At 39.1% G+C, this 12,554-nt stretch overlaps 1 protein-coding gene across 1 annotated transcript in view; it reads left to right on the top strand.

Annotated features, from left to right (window-relative positions):
* The first annotated feature begins 1,087 nt into the window (after positions 1 to 1,087).
* The window catches only part of ANKRD46 (ankyrin repeat domain 46), a 33,831-nt gene continuing 22,364 nt past the window's right edge, over positions 1,088 to 12,554 (top strand). The window contains exon 1 of the mRNA XM_008689208.2: positions 1,088 to 1,195. The gene's annotated coding sequence lies outside the window, so the exon portion shown is untranslated. The remainder of the gene's footprint in view (positions 1,196 to 12,554) is intronic.

The following is a 12,554-nucleotide window of genomic DNA, read 5'->3' as shown; positions in this document are numbered from 1 at the left end:
TGAAGAGAAGTGCATCCTACCAGCACATCTGGAAAAGGCTTAGATTCTTTGTAGATTTGACACAATTTATGGGCGTCAATGAAGATATTATAAACTCAACCCAAACCACAAGGAAGACATCCATGACAAATTGGTTAATAAAAGTCATTCATTCAGAGAGTTCTTAATACTTATGATTAGCCACTTCACCAGAAAATGTGAAATGCCCTGAAATCATAATTCTTTTTTTCTTTTCAAGTAGGCTCCATGTCCAATGTCTTTAACTAATGACCCTGAGATGAGGTGTTAGATGCCTCACCGACCGAGCCACCCGGGCGCCCCCTGAAATCATAATTCTTATGTGAAAGAAATTTGAGAGAGATTCTCTTGAATTTGACAATCATCCTAAACACTCACATGGCTTTACGAAGAACAAACTGTTAGACTGAATAATAGCTCTTGAGTGGATGGGCACGAGACATCCCGGAGGATGGCCTGGTTAGGCAAGTGGTGCTAGAATTCAGAGAAGGGATGATCACTGTGCAGAGGAAGTCTGTAGAAACAGAGCTAGTAAATATATATATAATTAATTAGCTAATTAATTAATTTTCTGTAACTTCCACCACCCCACTACCCACCACACTTTTAGTGAGTTTTGGCTGGGGATACATGCAGCATTTAGTCCAGAAATCCTAAAAAATGGGATGTAAATATCCAAACCATTAAAAAAAAAACTTTGCATCATATTTTAGAATTAGAGCAGTCAGTTACCATTATGAATGTGTCCGTGTAGGTTATATATTAGCCTTACCTCGAGGCCAGTGACTATTAATTGATGCCTACAGCTTTTAATAAAATGGTTCTTGCTTTGAAGCCTTCATTTAGCTGAGGGGGTGGGATGTATATTTAGAAAAGGATGTGAATAGTGCAAAATGCTCCTGGACTCAAGTCGGAAAAACCTCTTCCTAGGCTGTCATTCTCTTCTCCCCACGCGCAGGTTCGGTCCTTTCCCAAATTCAGAGCAGGTTCATTCTGCTTCCAGCTCTGGGCAAGCCGAGCAGCCGCGCGGGCCTCCCGCCTCCAGGGGGAGTGCTGTCCAACGCGGCGTGAGGCCGCTCTAGCCCAGGGGGAGAGCCGCCTGTCTCTATGGCCCGCCCTTCTCCTTCTCTCAGCCTGCTGCCGTCGCCGCTGCCTTCTCTGCTCGGCCGTATCGAAGGTACCTGGGCCGGGGCCCGTGGGTGGCCCCAGGACTGAACCGCTGACACCTCCCCTAACGGCCCTGACGCACCGGAGAGGCCCGGGCCGGAGCCTGGCCGAGGGGCCAGGGGTCGGGGGGAGAGGCCGCCCGGAGCCCCCGCACCTACTCGGCGGCCGGAGGGAGCCCGATCGGGCGTCGCGCGTGCGGAGTGGCTTCCCCCTAGGGCTGTGCCGTTCGTCAGGGCTAGGAAAAGACCTGCGAGGGTTCTTGTTTGTTTTTGCGGGTAAAGGCCGTGGTCGTCCGCAGGAGTGGGCCAGCCCGGGTTTGCGGGCCGCCGCGGGCGGGCCCAGGGCGGAACGGGGCGGGGCGCGCTCGCGGTTAATCGGGAGGTCTGAGCCGCAGCCCTCCGCTGGCATTTGGTTGTAGCGCCCGGACCGAGTGTGTGCTTTCGCGGCAGGAACACCGCTGTACGTGGCGGATCGTAAGGAACCCGCAGTCTAGGTGTAAACAGCTGTTGCGGTGCGACTGAACAGTCCAGAATGGCACATAGCCCCGTGTTTAAATAGCCATTTGCCTCTTAATGTGCAATGCTAGGAAACGGGTGGTTAGGTTTTCCAATACAGAGCCCTGCCTCGAGGAAAAGATACATTTATTCTTTAAAATTGGCTACTGAACACAACTGGGGGGGGGTACTATACCATTGAATAATGACACCTCTCACTCTTAAAAAAAATAGCAGTGGTACCAAGAAGCTCCTAGTTTAAACAGCTGTAATATTAGTGGTATAGGAATTATAGTAATAACTATTTTCAGTGCTTACTCTGTGTCAGACATGGTGCTGAGTGTTTGAAATACCTAATACCTCTATTTAATTCTTACAGCAACCCTGTGAGGTACCATTGCCATTTTACAGACAAGGAAACTGAGCACGGAGAGTCTGAGTTTTAACTTGTCGAAGGTCAGACAGCTAGCGGAGGGTGAGCTGGGATTTGAGCAGCATCTGCCTTACTTCAGTGTTCTTGGTTCTTTTACCTGTCCATACGTGTTCTAGAGATTTTTGTTTGTTTAATTTGATTTGTAGCCTGAACTGATTTCTCTCAGGCTTAATTTTCATGGCTATATGCAAGAGCCCTATACCAACTCCTTTTTCGTTTTTAAGGAGTTTAATGAGAAAAATGTTTGCTCATTACAGATTATAGTGGATTATAAAGTAAGCTTGGACTAAGGCCCTCACCACTACCAATGCAGTTTGATTTGAAATAGAGTTGGGTTTATCTGGTTGTTTGTATGCTTCATCACTATTCTTCATTATTTGTGTTTTGATACCATTGTTATTGAGTTCACTTTGCCTTTACAATATTAAGACAGTAGTGCTAAAGGGAAATGAAAGATTTTTCAATGACAGTAAATTAGTATCTTACTGGATGTAGGAAAGGCCCTGGAGAGAGACTGAAGTAAAAAGGAATGAAGAGATTTTTGGCCTGTTGTTTAGAGCAAATTGAGTTACTGTGAAGCATAAAGAATTTCCATGGTTCCTATGAACATCATAAGGGAAGTCCTATTTCCCAGGAGAAAGAGGTTGGATACTAGAGTCTCCCAAATTTCTTAGCCTTATCAGGGTATAAGAGTTAGCATATTCAACATTCTTGTAGCAAATGTATATTGCCTGCCATGGCCAGGCACTGTTCTACACACTGGGGATGGAAGGGTGGGGGAAAAAAATCTTTGTCTTCATGGAGCAAACTTTCCACTGGAAGAATGTGAGAGTGGGTACAATAAACAAAATAATTTGAAAAAATTAAAATATATCCAGTCAGATGGTAACTGTTGCTAAGAAGAAAAATAAAGCAGCTAAGGGGGATGTGGTTTTAAAATAAGGAACAGTGTCATGAAGAAGATTCTTGAACAAAGCTGGAGGGAGTGAAGGACAGTCATGGAGCTATCTAGGGGAAGAGTATACCAGGCAGGTGCAGAAGCCCAGAGACTGCCAGTCTTACTGGAGGACCAGCAAGGAGGCCAGCAGGTTTGAGCAGAGTAAGGGAGGGCAGAGTGGGAGTCTGAGAGCTGACTGGTCCTGGTAAAGACCTTGGCTTTTTCTCTGGGTGGGTGGAAGGTTTTGAGCAGAGGAGTTGGGGGATCTGACTTAACATTTTTAAGGAGTCGCTCTGGCTGCTGCGTTCAGAATCAACTGTGGGGGCAAGGATGGAAGAGGGGAGACTGGTTAGGAGGTTGGTTCAGGAATCCCAAGTAAAAGGTGATGGAGGCTTAGACCAGCTTGTAGCTGCCAGGATTTACTGATGGATTGGATGTGGAGTGTAGGGGTAAAAGCATGAAGCATGACTCCAAGGCCTTTTGTCTGCTGTTGGAAGGATGGATTTGTTATTTACTGAGATGGGGAAGATTTAAGGATGGAGAGATAAGGGGAGGTGGGTGGAGTGGGTATTATGAGTTAGTTCTAGGTGTGTCAGGTTTGAGATGCCTGTTCACGTGGGGTTATATGAGACTGGAATTGATGGGAAAGATTCCAACTTCAAATAGAAATTTGGGAATTATTAACAAGTAGATAGTATTTAAAACCATGAGATTTTATGAGATCTGGTCTAAAGGATCAAGGATTGAATTCTAGGCTTTCCATGTTCAATGGTTGGAGAGATTAAGAACCTCAAAGTCTGAGGAGGAAAAAAAGCCTTTGAAGGTAGTAATGTGGAGTGCTGGAAGCCAAGTGAAGAGAGTGTTTCAGGAAGGAGAAAGTGATCATCTGTGTCTGCTCCTGCTCAGTTGACAAGTCATGTAAGATGAGGACTGTGAAATGGCCATTGGATTTAGCAATGTGAAGGTCCTCGGTAACCATGCAAGAGCACTTTCAGGAGAATATTGGGTGAGAAAACCTGGGCTAAAACCTGGTTTTACAGAGCGAGTAGGAGAGGAATTGGAATCTACAAGTATAGACAACTCTTCAGAAAAAGTTAGCTGTAAATTTTTCATATATGAATTATTTAAAAGCACTGTAGTCATTTTCATAGTGACTAATTTTATTTCCAGCTTCACCTGCTTAGCAACTAGACTTGGATTATTTTATCAATGACTGGTGAAGTAAATAATTATACTACTAGTACTGATAATGTATTATTAACCTTCAAAACCAATACACCAGGAAGCTTGTCCTTTATATAACGTATTTCAGGACTCATGAAAGTGCTTGAATGGAGTGTGTTCTTTTGCCACTTTGTTCTTACCTCAGGTTAAAAAATTAAACTTACAAGCGTTACAAGCTGTGCATTTAGAAACAAAAATACACTCCAGAAATTGAGAACTAGGATTTATTTTGAAGTATGCTATCTCAGTAGTAGTAAGAACTGACTGTGCTGATATACATCATTTCTGTTAAAAGAATTAATTCATAAGTGCAAAACTACACTTCTGTTACTTATAAAGTGTGAAGACTAATACCTCATTGCAAATAAATAATAGAAGACGGCGTGGTTTAAAAAGGGGGTTAAATGTAAAAACAAAAAGCAAAAACAAAGAGAGTGCAATTTTTATTTAGGGACATAAGCTTAGGTTCTTGTGTTTACCCGGAGTAGGTTAATGCCCAAATACAAATACAAACTAATCAGTGAGATACACAGCATGTGGCCGATTTACACCATCTTAGCTGTGGATATAAGCTCTTTCCATGATCCTGTGTACTGTTTCCATAGTAGGTACAGCTCTGTGTTGTAAAGATTTAGAGTGATTAAAATATTTCAAAGTTTAGTGTTATAGCTACTAATTTTTTAATCCATTAATTTTATCTGGAAGATGACAGGTCCTTCAATCTTTTTTTTTCACTTGAGGGAAGTGTTTTCTTAAGTTTGTGCCTTTTTTTGTTTTGTTTTTTCATTTTTTTCCTGTGGGGATTTTTCATGGGTTGGCTCTGGTTTCTAGTTGTATTAATTGTGTCACACATCCTGAACTTTTTTCTTTTCTTTTGCATCGCTTCTTAAGCAGGCCTTTCTGTCCCAGATTTTATTTTCTGCAGTCATTTGTTCTGTTTCTTACTGCTTACAATTTGGATTTTAAATTTCTTTTATGTTTTTACTTAATTTACAGTTTTGTTTTATCCCAGTCTCCTTCTAATACTATTTTTTTCCTCACCCTGAGTTCTTAATTTTTTGTATATTCCTAAAGCGCATTTTTTTCTGGATTTCTTTTTCAATCTTATTGTAAATAATTTTCAGTGGTATGCTTTTCTTCACGGAGAGAACCTCTTCTCTTCTGGTGCAGAATTTTTCATTGACTCCATATTGACTTTGTTTTATTATTCATCCTTTAAAAATGAAAGAACTTTTGAGATTGTCACTATACTATTGAATTGTCATGCCAAATTTGCTTAGTACCGTTCTACTAAAGACTTTTTCTAGATTTCTTACAAGGAAAATAATTAGAGAATTGGACTATATGCAGGCATTCCATAAAGAACTCTGTTGTGGTGTTGACAAAGGATTTACCTATTTAAAATAATTTTTGCTATTATTAAAACTTAAGTTTATAGTTATGTCTTTGTAATAAAGTCCCTTTTTTATGAACCAAGAAGTAGACGTGAGAATAATCAACTTAAACTTTATGTATAAAAATAGAATCAGTGACAAAGGAACAGCTAATTTCCAGATTAAGGGATGCTTGTTCCTTTTTCTTCCAGCTTTATTGAGGTATTAGTGACAAATAAAATTGTATATATTTAGGTTGCACAACATGATTTTTTAAGGGGTACAATGTGATGATTTAGTATTCTTATACACTGTGTAATGTTTACCACAATCAGGTTAATTAGCACATCCATGACCTCACATAGTTACCTTTGTGTGTGTGTGTTGCAACACTTAAGATCTACTCAGCAAATTTCAAGTATACAATACAGTATTACTATAATCACTGTACTGTTCATTAGAACTTCAGAGCTTAGTCATCTAACTGAAAGTTCGTACATTTTGACCAACTTCACTTCCTCCACCCTTCAGTCCCAGGCAACCGCCATTCTGTTTTCTGGTTCTATGAATTAGGCTTTTTAAAATTCCACATATAAATAAGATCATACAATATTTGTCTTTTTGTGTCTGGCTTATTTCACTTAGCATAATGTCCTCCATGTTTAATTATGGTATTGTAAATAGCAGGATTTCCTCCTTTTTTATATCTAAATAGTATTCCATTATATATACACACACACGCACACACACACACACACATACATATACACACACACACACCACATCTTCATCTTCTGTATTATTTAGCTGTCAGCTGACACTTAGGTTATTTCCAAATTTTGGCTGTTGTGAATAATGCTACAATGAACATGCAGATATCTCTTTGAGAGAGTGATTTTATTTCCTTTGGTGACATACCCAGAATTGGGAACTTGTTCTAGTTTTAGTGCTGTTCAGGTTTTCTGAAGCTTCTCTTTGTTCACTAAGATCGTTTGCAATTCCTCCAAGACAGTGTTTAGAAACCTTAAATACTGGGGCGCCTGGGTGGCACAGCGGTTAAGCGTCTGCCTTCTGCTCAGGGCGTGATCCCGGCGTTATGGGATCGAGCCCCACATCAGGCTCCTCCGCTATGAGCCTGCTTCTTCCTCTCCCTGTCCCCCTGCTTGTGTTCCCTCTCTCGCTGGCTGTCTCTATCTCTGTTGAATAAATAAATAAAATCTTTAAAAAAAAAATAGAAACCTTAAATACTTATTATCTTTATCGTCAGTAATCATTAGAGAAACAAAACAATTCTAAGACTAAAACATGTCAAATAAATAGTAGAAATATACCCATTTGATTAAAAAATGGACAATTTGTTGTCTCTAGCTCTTTCATGTAACCATAAACACATATATACCAAAGAAATACTGGTATTTGTATGTATTCGATAAGCTATCCAATAAGTAGTACTTTTTTTTCCCCTGAAAGTTTGTGCCTCTTAATCTCCTTCACCTAATTTGCCCATTTCCCCTTTCCCCATCCCCACAGGCAACTAACAGTTTGTTTTCTGTATTTATGAATCTGTTTCTGTTTGTTTTAGATTCCGCATATAAGTGAAATCATATGGTATTTGTCTTTCTTTGTCTGATTTATTTCACTTAGCATAATACCCTCTAGGTCTATCCATGTTGTTGCAAATGACAAGATCTCATTCTTTTTAATAGCCAAGTAATATTCCTCTGTGTGTGTGTGTGTGTGTGTGTGTGTGTATAAAACTTTATTTATAAAAATAAATCAGTGACAAAGGAACTGTGTGTGTGTGTGTGTTTATCCATTTATCTATGGATAAACACTTGTGTTGCTTCCATATCTTAGCTGTTGTAAATAATGTAAATAATGCTTTAATAAACATAGGGGTGCATATTATCTTTTCAAATTAGTGTCTTTCTTTTCTTTGGTTAAATACCTAGTAGTGAAATCCCTGGATTGTATGGTATTCCTACTTTTAATTTTTTGAGGAACTGCCATACTGTTTTCCATGGTGGCTGCACCAATTCCCATTCCCCCCAGCAGTGCCGGAGGGTTCCCTTTTCTCTGTGTCCTTGCCAACACTTGTTATCGCTTGTCTTTTTGTGACTAGCTATTTTGACTGGTGTGAGGTCATAGCTCATTGTTTTGATTTACATTTCGCTGATGATTAGTGTTGTTGAGCAGCTTTTCATGATCTGTCTCTGGCCGTCTGTAGTCTTTGGAAAAATGTCTGTTCAGCTTCTTTGCCCATTTTTAAACTGGATTATTTGTCTTTGGTGTTGAGTTCTGTAAGTTCTATATATATTCTGGATATTAACCCAGTATTGGGTATATCATTTGCAAATACCCTCTCCCATTCAGTAGGTTGCCTTTTGTTTTGTTGATGGTTTCCTGTGCAAAAGCTTTTTATTTTGATGTAATCCCAATAGCTTATTTTTCTTTTTTGTTTCCCCTGCCTGAGGAGACATATCCATAAATATGTTGCTAAGTACTAATAAGTAGTACTTTTCATAAATTTCTGAATATAATCACTTAAAAGATATGTGCACAATGTTATTTAGGGATGGTAGCAAGTCAGTCAGAAATAACTCCAAGAATACAGTTTATTTAGCTACCTTTTCCACGTTGGGTCTTTATGAGACTACTTGGCTGTATTTTACTTTTTAAACTAAATATATTAAAATTAGCCAAATAACCTATGTATTTTCTCTTACTAATTACAATGTCTTTTTTTCCTTTACTCTAAGTTTCATTTTGTTTTTTAAGTAGGCTCCACACCCAGCATGGTGCCCAGTGTGGGGCCTGAATTCAGAACCTTGAGATCAAGAGTCAGACACTTAACCGACTGAGGCATCCAGGCGCCCCAAATTAAGTTTAATGTTAAAATGTTCCGAGTGTGACATTGTTGGAAGAGTTTGGTCATTTGTAACTTTGGTGGCATTTTTAGTCCTAAAGTTAAGTCAGTCACTTTTTATCCCAATTGCCAAATAGTACTGCTTCTTTCATTAAAGTCTTTCTCTGCCCCTTCCCCATCTTTTTCTGTGTTTTGCCTGTTGACTGTTATGTTGATTTTTTTCTTAAAAAGCAAAATCAGAGTATCTTTTCAACTTGTTCTCTGGGTTATCTCCGTGGTCAGTTCCTAGAATTTACTCAGCTCTCAGTCAGCATCCAATTCCTTGTGCTGTTTGTTCCATTTAAATGCGGGATTTCTTAGGCTTTAATTCATCTCATTCTTGAAGCGAGTTAGATATCATCACACCCCACCCTTCCTTGGACCTTTGTCTTTCTCTGAAACATGTAACAAAAACAATATTTTTTCCTTCTTAGAAAGCACATACAGCATGTGTGACAGGCACATATAGCAGTAGGTTAGTTATCAAGTAGCAATGACCACTTTAGGTTCTGTGTTAAATATTTGGCTCTAAGTAACAGAAAACCTGATTTAAACTGTCTTAATAAAAAAGGGACTTTACTGATGCATGTATTTAAAAAATCCAGAGCTAATATGTGCTTCAAATGAGGTTTAATCAAGGCTTGACTCCCTTTTTCTCTCTACCCTGTGTGCTTCCTATATGTGTGTGGACGCATGCATATATGTGTGTGTATGTGTGCACATGTATATAAAATATATGTCAAAATAAAGCAATTTTAGGTGTTATTTACACACTGTATTTTTAGGGGGGAAAAAAGAGAATGTGTCACTGTAGCATTTCAAGCAGAGTCTTATTGGACTGGTCCCATGTCTACCTCTACATAAACCACTATAGCTAGGGGAATGTAATTACTACATGGCTCAATATAATCAGGACTAACCCCTTCAAGGCATGTGGGCAGTGAAGAGTTATACTGTTGGGTACTATGGGGCAGAAAAACGTAGGAATAGATACTAAGTAGGCAGCCAATATGTCCACTACAGTGGGAGTAGGCTTCTGAGGATAAAACAAACACACATAGTTGGTTTTAGATCAAAATGGTACATTAAGTTCATGTTTCAGTACATGGCCATAATTAATCAAACTTGAAAAGAGGGAACCAGAAAGATGTAGCAGAACAATACATAAATTAAACATCTCTATAGAGTAGAAGCACAGTGCGATGAGTGGAGCTGCAGCTGTTCTGGAAGTGGGCGGTGGGGGGGCAGGGCAGATATTTGGCTCCTGCTGGGTGATAAGGATTAAAAGTGCTTCACACAGGACAGGAATGGAGTAAGGTTATGGCTTGAAGTCAAGGCTTTGAGTAGAAATTCCCCAAGCAGGAAAAGAGTCCAAATAAAACTGTTCTTGACGGCTGCTAGAATCAAATGGCTTAAAGAAGCTGGACCTAGCAAGGCAGAAGGACATGGCAGTCTCACAGCCAGGAACTGAACTGGACTTCAGCTCAGCGACTAAATCTGTAATAGCCCCACTCTCACTGAGAGACAGGAGCTCATACCTACCTTTTATAAGACGTGGTTCTGAACTGCATTCCCAGGAGGCGAAGTGGAGGCAGCTCTCAGAAGGAGTAAGCATGGGGGAGAAGGAATGGAGAACAAAAACAAACAAACCTTTCTCCCAAAATAAGCTTGCAGCACAAATTCCAAAAGGAATGAAGAAGATGCTAAGTGCTAAGAAGAACTCATCCAATAATACGAGCATTGGAACACAAATTCAGGCCTGCTGTAAAAAATTTTAGGAAACCATCCAGCAAAGATTTTTAAGTGTCTATATGCTCAAAGAGAAAAAGGACTCATATTTATTAAAAATGAACCATGGGGCGCCTGGGTGGCTCAGTCGTTAAGCGTCTGCCTTTGGCCCAGGGCGTGATCCCAGGGTCCTGGGATCGAGCCCTGCATCGGGCTCCCTGCTTCTCTGGGAGCCTGCTTCTTCCTCTCCCACTACCCCTGCTTGTTGTTCCCTCTCTCGCTGGCTGTCTCTCTCTCTGTCAAATAAATAAATAAAATATTAAAAAAAAAATGAACCATAAATTATGAAACAAAAAGTAACAACAGGTGGATATGAAGAATTAATTAGAACTCTTAGAAATGAAAAATTACAGTAGTTGAGGTTTTTTTTAAGTGTAATAAACTTTTAGACTCAGATCAGCCTGAGCATAAGTGAATTAGAAGATGGAGCTGAGAACTGGACCTAGAATGTAGCACAGAAAAACTTTTTTTTTTTAAAGGATATATTGATTGTTGAGTTTCCAACATTAATAGGAAGATATGGTTGAAAAGCACTAGTTGAAGAGAATTTGATAGAATTTAAGAAAAGCATGAGTACTTAGATTACAGATACGTTCTGAATTCCCACCAGGATAAATAGTCCTCCTAAATAGATCCCAATAAAACTGTAGAGCATTAGGGATAAAGTGAAAAATTTTAAACCAAACGAAGACAAAGACATTCCTACACAAGAACAACTGAACGGAAGCAGACATCTCCTGGCAATAAGATGCCTGGAAGGATCAGAGCGAGAGCTTCAGGGGACTGAGGGAAAGTAACTGGCAACTACAACCTCACGATCACCTGAACTGTTAGTCAAGAATAAAGTCAAAACAAGTCATCTGCAAATTTGTGAAGACTGAAAGAAGCTACTTCTCACAGAATCTCACTAAAAGAAGTGGAAAGTGAACTTCAGCCAGAAGAGTGAATCCAGAGGGGAGGCATGGGATTTTTTGAAAAAGAGTGAACTGATTGATAAAATGTTGATAAATTTAGTTAACTTTTTTTTTTTTTTTTAAGTTTTAGGGGTTTGGGGTTTGGTATTTTTTAAAGATAAAGCTAAAGGGGCGCCTGGGTGGCACAGCGGTTAAGCATCTGCCTTCGGCTCAGGGCGTGATCCCGGCGTTATGGGATCGAGCCCCACATCAGGCTCCTCCGCTATGAGCCTGCCTCTTCCTCTCCCACTCCCCCTGCTTGTGTTCCCTCTCTCGCTGGCTGTCTCTATCTCTGTCAAATAAACAAATAAAATCTTTAAAAAATAAAAAAAAAATAAAGATAAAGCTAAAACTATTAGACAGCAATCATGGAGTGGTCTGTGGTGGTTATAGTGCATTCTGGTCATTGTGTTCAGAATAAAATTCTAGATAATTTTAGACTTTAAGAAACATTGTTAGCATGCATGTCAAAATTTTTGAATAACTAGTCGAAGAAAAGGAATAGAGAAGGAAAAAAAGATGATAAACAGAAGACACAAAGAAGAAAAAAATAAGTAGAAAACACAAAATAGATGGTAAACAGAAAACACAAAATAGGTGGAAATCAGTCCAAATAGGTTAGAAATCATAGAAAAATGATAGAAAATCATAGAAAATCATAGAAATCATAAAAAATATAAGTTGACTGAACTCACCGTGGGAAAAAAAACCTTCAGAACTGTTAAAAAGCAATCTAGTTTCCTGTTTACCAGACATACATCTAAAACAAAACTATCCGTAAAGGTTGAAATAGGAAACTATCCCCCCAAAGTTATAACTGTAGAATAGAATATAACCATAGTAATAACATAATGTTAATATCATTAATGTTAAATGTTGAGGCAAGAAACATTAATAGGAATAAAGAAGCACACTAATAAACAGTCTTCTGGGAAGATAGAGCAGTGATCCATGTACCGAAACATAGTCTCAAAATGTAACCCCAAATTAGGTGGGATTACAGAAAAAATCGATAAATTCACAGTCGTGGGGAAAAACTGTAGCACTACTTTCAGAAACCAATATATCAGATGGCAAAAAAATTGGAAAAATAAGAATACTTCCACAATAAAATTAACAAGATTGATCAAATGTATGTATATAGAGAGTTGAATCCTGTCTTCAACTAATGCTTCATACATTCTTTTCAGATACACATGGCACATTAACCAAAAGAAAGTCTGTAAATTTTAATAAATTCTTGCCCCAAAGACCATTTTCTT

The sequence above is a fragment of the Ursus maritimus genome, unplaced genomic scaffold (assembly GCF_017311325.1).
Source record: "Ursus maritimus isolate PB19 unplaced genomic scaffold, ASM1731132v1 scaffold_9, whole genome shotgun sequence".
NCBI lineage: Eukaryota > Metazoa > Chordata > Mammalia > Carnivora > Ursidae > Ursus > Ursus maritimus.
Note: the sequence above shows the minus strand (reverse complement) of the source record. Positions and strands in the feature narration are given on the sequence as shown.